The 4,847-nt window shown below is 35.3% G+C and overlaps 1 long non-coding RNA gene and 1 other non-coding gene across 4 annotated transcripts; one reads left to right on the top strand and one right to left on the bottom strand.

Moving 5' to 3' along the window:
* Nucleotides 1-707: 707 nt before the first annotated feature.
* TRNAN-GUU (transfer RNA asparagine (anticodon GUU)) lies at nt 708-781 on the bottom strand. The gene has a single exon. It is a non-coding gene; the product is annotated as a tRNA-Asn (tRNA).
* Nucleotides 782-2,029: 1,248 nt separating this feature from the next.
* On the top strand, nt 2,030-4,448 carry LOC148699212 (uncharacterized). Of its 3 annotated transcripts, XR_015965201.1 has the most exons (4): nt 2,030-2,193; nt 2,291-2,387; nt 2,565-2,607; nt 3,862-4,448. It is a non-coding gene; the product is annotated as an uncharacterized LOC148699212 (long non-coding RNA). The 3 variants fall into 3 exon arrangements; XR_015965202.1 differs by having other exon boundaries at nt 2,030-2,457; XR_015965200.1 differs by having other exon boundaries at nt 2,030-2,387.
* Nucleotides 4,449-4,847: the final 399 nt, after the last annotated feature.

Genomic DNA, 4,847 nt, shown 5'->3' on the forward strand with positions numbered 1-4,847 from the left:
TAATGTTGTTTCATATTGTTTAATGTTGTTTCATGTTACTTAATTTAATTTAATGTTGTATAATGGCTTAGGAAGTTATAGAAAAAAAAAATATGAAACAAATTTTATGAAATAAAAGTTACAGGATAAAAATAGAATTTAAAATAAAATAAAATAAATTTTGTGAAATAGAAGTTATAGGAAAAAATGGAATTTAAAAAAAATATTTATACGAAAAAAATAGAATTTAAAAAAAAATGAAAAATAGAAGTTATAGGAAAAATTTTGTAAATAAAAAATAATAATAAAATTGTAAAAAAAAAAAAAAAAAAAATTCAAATGCAACGTCTAGCTGACGACAGGAATATATTTATATTAAATAATATAAACGTATTCCTGTCGGTTATAACCAACAGGAAAGTTGATTTTTCTGGCCAGCCCGGGGCTGGATGGCTGCATGGAGCCAGCCCTCCAGCCTTCTCCGATTCCACAGCCCTCTGGCCTAGCGCTCGGTTGGAAACGGTTTTCAAGTTATTTTCGACCATCTAGACCCTTCGGTTAGAGATGGTATAAAGTGAGTGACCCTTTTGTTTTGTTTTTTTTCTTTTACATTTTATATTGGGAGAATTATGATGACGCGGGCTTGGGCTTGCGGTAGACATGATGATGCGGGCTTGGGCTTGCGTTTGGCCCTTTGACCAAAATAAGAGAACAAATGGTAAAAAAAACGCTAGAAGGAGGGTTCGAACCTCCGACCTTGTGGTTAACAGCCACACGCTCTAACCAGCTGAGCTATTCCAGCTTGCCATTATGGTGTCCCATTTTATTATTATGTACAAAAAAATAGCTAAGTACATTAAAACCAAACCTCAAGTTTTAAGAATAAAAAGAGAATCCAAAGGAGGGGTGTTGAGCAAAAATTGTACACAATATGTAAACCAATAATTCACTCGACACAATTTCACCCTCGTTCATTTTTCGAAGAGGGTTTTATTAAATTGAGTTCAACCCATTCTAGGCTACACGCCTATTAATTACAACCATTCTTTTGAGAAAGGAATAATACCCTTTGATTCTAATTTGAATAAATTGTAATTTGGGGATTTAGGTGTTTATTTAATTTTATGACTATACCTAGGTCGTGCCCTAGATTGCCTACGTACCCTCGTTGAGGGATCAAGTTACTCGTAGCTCATGATATTTGGTATTTGTTTGGAGTTGATGCCTTATGCAGTTTTAGCTCATGCAAGTAAGGAGCATTTGATGCCTTATACAGTTTTAGCTCGTGTAGGCGAGGACTTTGAGCCATTGGAGCACGATGTGACTTTGTGCCATTTGAATTATGTTGCGGCTTCGTGCCGTTTGATATTTGATACGGCCTCATGCCATTTGAAATTTTTCTTCGGCTTCGTGCCTTTTGGGATTTGATATGGCTTCGTGCCATTCGAGGTGTATTTGTGCCATTTGTAATTTGAATTGGCTTTATGTCATTTGAGGTTTGATGTGGCTTCGTGCCTTTGGAGTGGCTCAATTTTTATTCACGGAGTCCAAAAATATAGAGCTCACGTGAATACAAAATTGTTGTTTTACTTCAATCTCATATGGAGCAACATTCCCTTAAAAATTAGGAACTTTGTTGCATGAGCAACATCCATTAATTGGTAATCTAGGAACTTGTGCTTGAAGGCTTCTCTTTTACTCTTTGTAGAATTTGTAATTATTTGATCAAAGTAGCAGGAGTGAATTTAGTTTATATAAACTAAGGATTCATTTTGGTTTCACAGTTGCCTCTAAAACTTGATATCAGACTATCTACGTATCCTTAACAGAATCAAATCGGCGTAGTTCGTAGATATGCTTGTTTTGGATTAGCCTACTTGTGTTCAGACTTGGCAAAATGAGTAGCCAATTGGATTTATTTCATTTGATAATATCTAACAGCCTTTGTGAAATAGGACTTTGTTTTTTCCTTAAGTAGAAACCCGTGTGAGATGCACAGTTCAAAGTGAAATAGGATTTAGTTCCACGTGAGATGCACAGTTCGAAAAAAAAAAAAAACAAAGGAACAATCAGAAATCTTCCCTGCTCCAGTATTCATTCCACCAAAACAGGGATGTCGATATACTCGAGCTCCCCGTCGATTTCGCAATGTTTTTTTTTTTTTTTTGAAATTCCTTTTGGGTTTATTAGCCGTTGAATTCCAAACAAAGATGGGTAAGATTGGTGGAGTTCAAACTCTTTTGAATTGCTCCAATTTATCCTCTGTTCCTCCTAAATCGCAGAGGGTTTTTTTTCTTTTTCTTTTATGCAGGTCACGAGAGCCTTCGTTTTTTTGCTGCCTTGTTCTTTTGCTCGTGTGCTTCCTTTGTGGATCTAAAACTCAAAATGAAGAGGAGGGGAGAGATCAAGTAGGTTACTCATTTTTGCTTTCTATGTTCTAGGTTTGATCTGGGAGATGACAAACCCCACTTGTTGTTGGTAACTTTTGTAGCCTAAATTCATTTAGCTTTCGTTTATCACGAGTAGCTTTTCGGTATCACTTTGACTTGGTTTTTGACATGGTTGTTGGACCAACTATTTTGCAGCATCGAGGTCGTTGAAAACAAGCATTGATTCATGGCTCCAAAGGTGAGAATTGCACTCTAAAGTTTGCAGGACGCCCTTATTTCTTTTTGCTTCTATTTGTGTGCTGCCTTCTATGTTTAATCAGAATAGGTACTATACTTTTCCATTTGAATGTCACGTGAGTGGTTTTATAATAGCCTGTGCTCATGGTAGTTTTGTCATGCTTGCCTTTCTCATCAACATTAGTCATCCATAGCATTTTGGCCTCAGTATCCTATTAGAGTAAATATAGAAATATAGAGAATAATCTGAATGATGACTTTGAGGTACGACTTGAATCGTTTTCTTAAAGTGTTATTTGCCGCCACTCGAATGAGTTTGCTAAAGGGTTCTTGGCAAGTCACTTCTAGGATACAACAAAGTATAGAATATTCGATTAGCAAAACCTAATTGTATTCCCTTATAAATAACTAGAAAGAAATTGTATGAATGTGATGGAGAGAAAAGAGAGCAAGGAATGTAGAAACAAATTTCTGAAAATTGTGTGTGAAATATTATACCACAATAGGTATTTATAGGCATTAAAGCACCCGTTCATCGAGTCTTTTCATTTTAGTTGAAGATATACAACCCTTCTTAATAGTGTTGACCCAAAAGACATGTCTTCTATTTAGAATTTTCAGAAAATAAATTTTGATTATTTATATCTTTTAATTCTACTCATACAATTTGAGTAAGCATCATGTCTTTTAACTAAAAGTTGTAACCATTCAACTAATTACATTTACTGCACTTGCAGCACCAAGTCATTATATATATATATATATATGTATGTGTGTATATATAAAATATAATTTATATATATAATAATAATTTATATATTTATTATTGAAATCTCTAACATATCCATGAGTAAATGTAGTTTGATATTGAAGTGTTTTACATGGTATGTTTCCTCAAACATAGTTGCACCATTTTTCGAACACAGTAGCTACTTGTCCCATGCTTTAGCTTTTCTTTTTGGTAAAGTCCCGTACTTTGACTTTAGTCTATTTTTGAAATACTTGTGCAAACACCGTTCCATTATATTTTGCTGGAGCTTTACAAATAGAAAGGGAGACATCATCACTTTTAATTTCTCCTTTTTCTTGGACTCTTATCCCAAGTGAGTTTTCATAGGATTTTATGCAAAGGCCTTCTCCTCGTCTTGTACTCGTTAGTAGCAAAGAAAACTTCAAAGAATCACAAACAGAACAATTTCTTTCCTTTTGAGTTGCATTTTGTTATATGTTGATCCCTTCTTGTTTTTCTTCACAGAGACCAAGCATGTGTCGGTCAAGGGGAACAAAAGTTGCATTTGGCTTCTTTTCCCTTTTATTTGTCCACAAATGCATCTATTTTCTCATTGGACCGCAAAGAATGACTTTACATATAAGACTTAACTTTCTATATCTGCTTCCTTGGCTTGCCGTGACACCGATTGCTCCTTTCCTTCTTGGCATGGACGGCAAGTATGCGTTACTTAGACTTGATTGGAACTTCACGGGATAGTCTAGGCCACCCCAAAGAAATTCATGAGAATGACGGCAGTGGCGAGGAGTGGAACTCTTGTGTACTTTTGTTCTCTTCAGATTTAGGCAGAAAGAAAACATGTGGCTACTTTTTTTTTTTTTTTTTTTCGGACTGCTTTGTGTTGTTGTTGTTGCAGGTATAGAAGAGTAGTCGGGCTACCATTTAAGAAACCCTCCGTGCACAGAAACCTTTTATGGTGGCTTATTGGCAATTCTCTTGTATAAACTGAAGATTACAGGTTCTAGGTAGTTGATTATGCCCCATTTTTTTCACTTTTGTCTGCAACATAACATTATACAAGAGAGATAAATAAATTAACAAAACTTGTTTCATACCTGGTGATGAATGTTCTTCTTTGGATCTTGATTCAAAAGCACGAATGGTTGAACTCCTTGTTCATTTTTCTAGAAGCACTTTTCTTTTCTTTTTTCTTTTTATTTTATTTATGGATGTTGATCTGTATGTAAAGCCCATCCTCATTTTTTTTTGGGCTGGATTACATCTTTTGTTTTGTCTTGTAGTTTGACCCAATTTGTATAGACTCTATTTTTTATATATATTATATATTTTTGTTGTTCAACAGTTCCACCAGAGGTGGAATAGCCCAACACCCAATCAAAAAACCAGTATGGCACCTTGTCAATTCACTCCAACCTAGGAACTTACCTGGCACCCAGCCCAAGTTGGTCTCTGGGCCAGCCCAAAATTGACTGACCAAGGAGCCGGGCTAT

Source organism: Pyrus communis, chromosome 1 (genome assembly GCF_041283825.1).
Source record: "Pyrus communis isolate YQ-2024b chromosome 1, ASM4128382v1, whole genome shotgun sequence".
Taxonomy (NCBI): Eukaryota; Viridiplantae; Streptophyta; class Magnoliopsida; order Rosales; family Rosaceae; genus Pyrus; species Pyrus communis.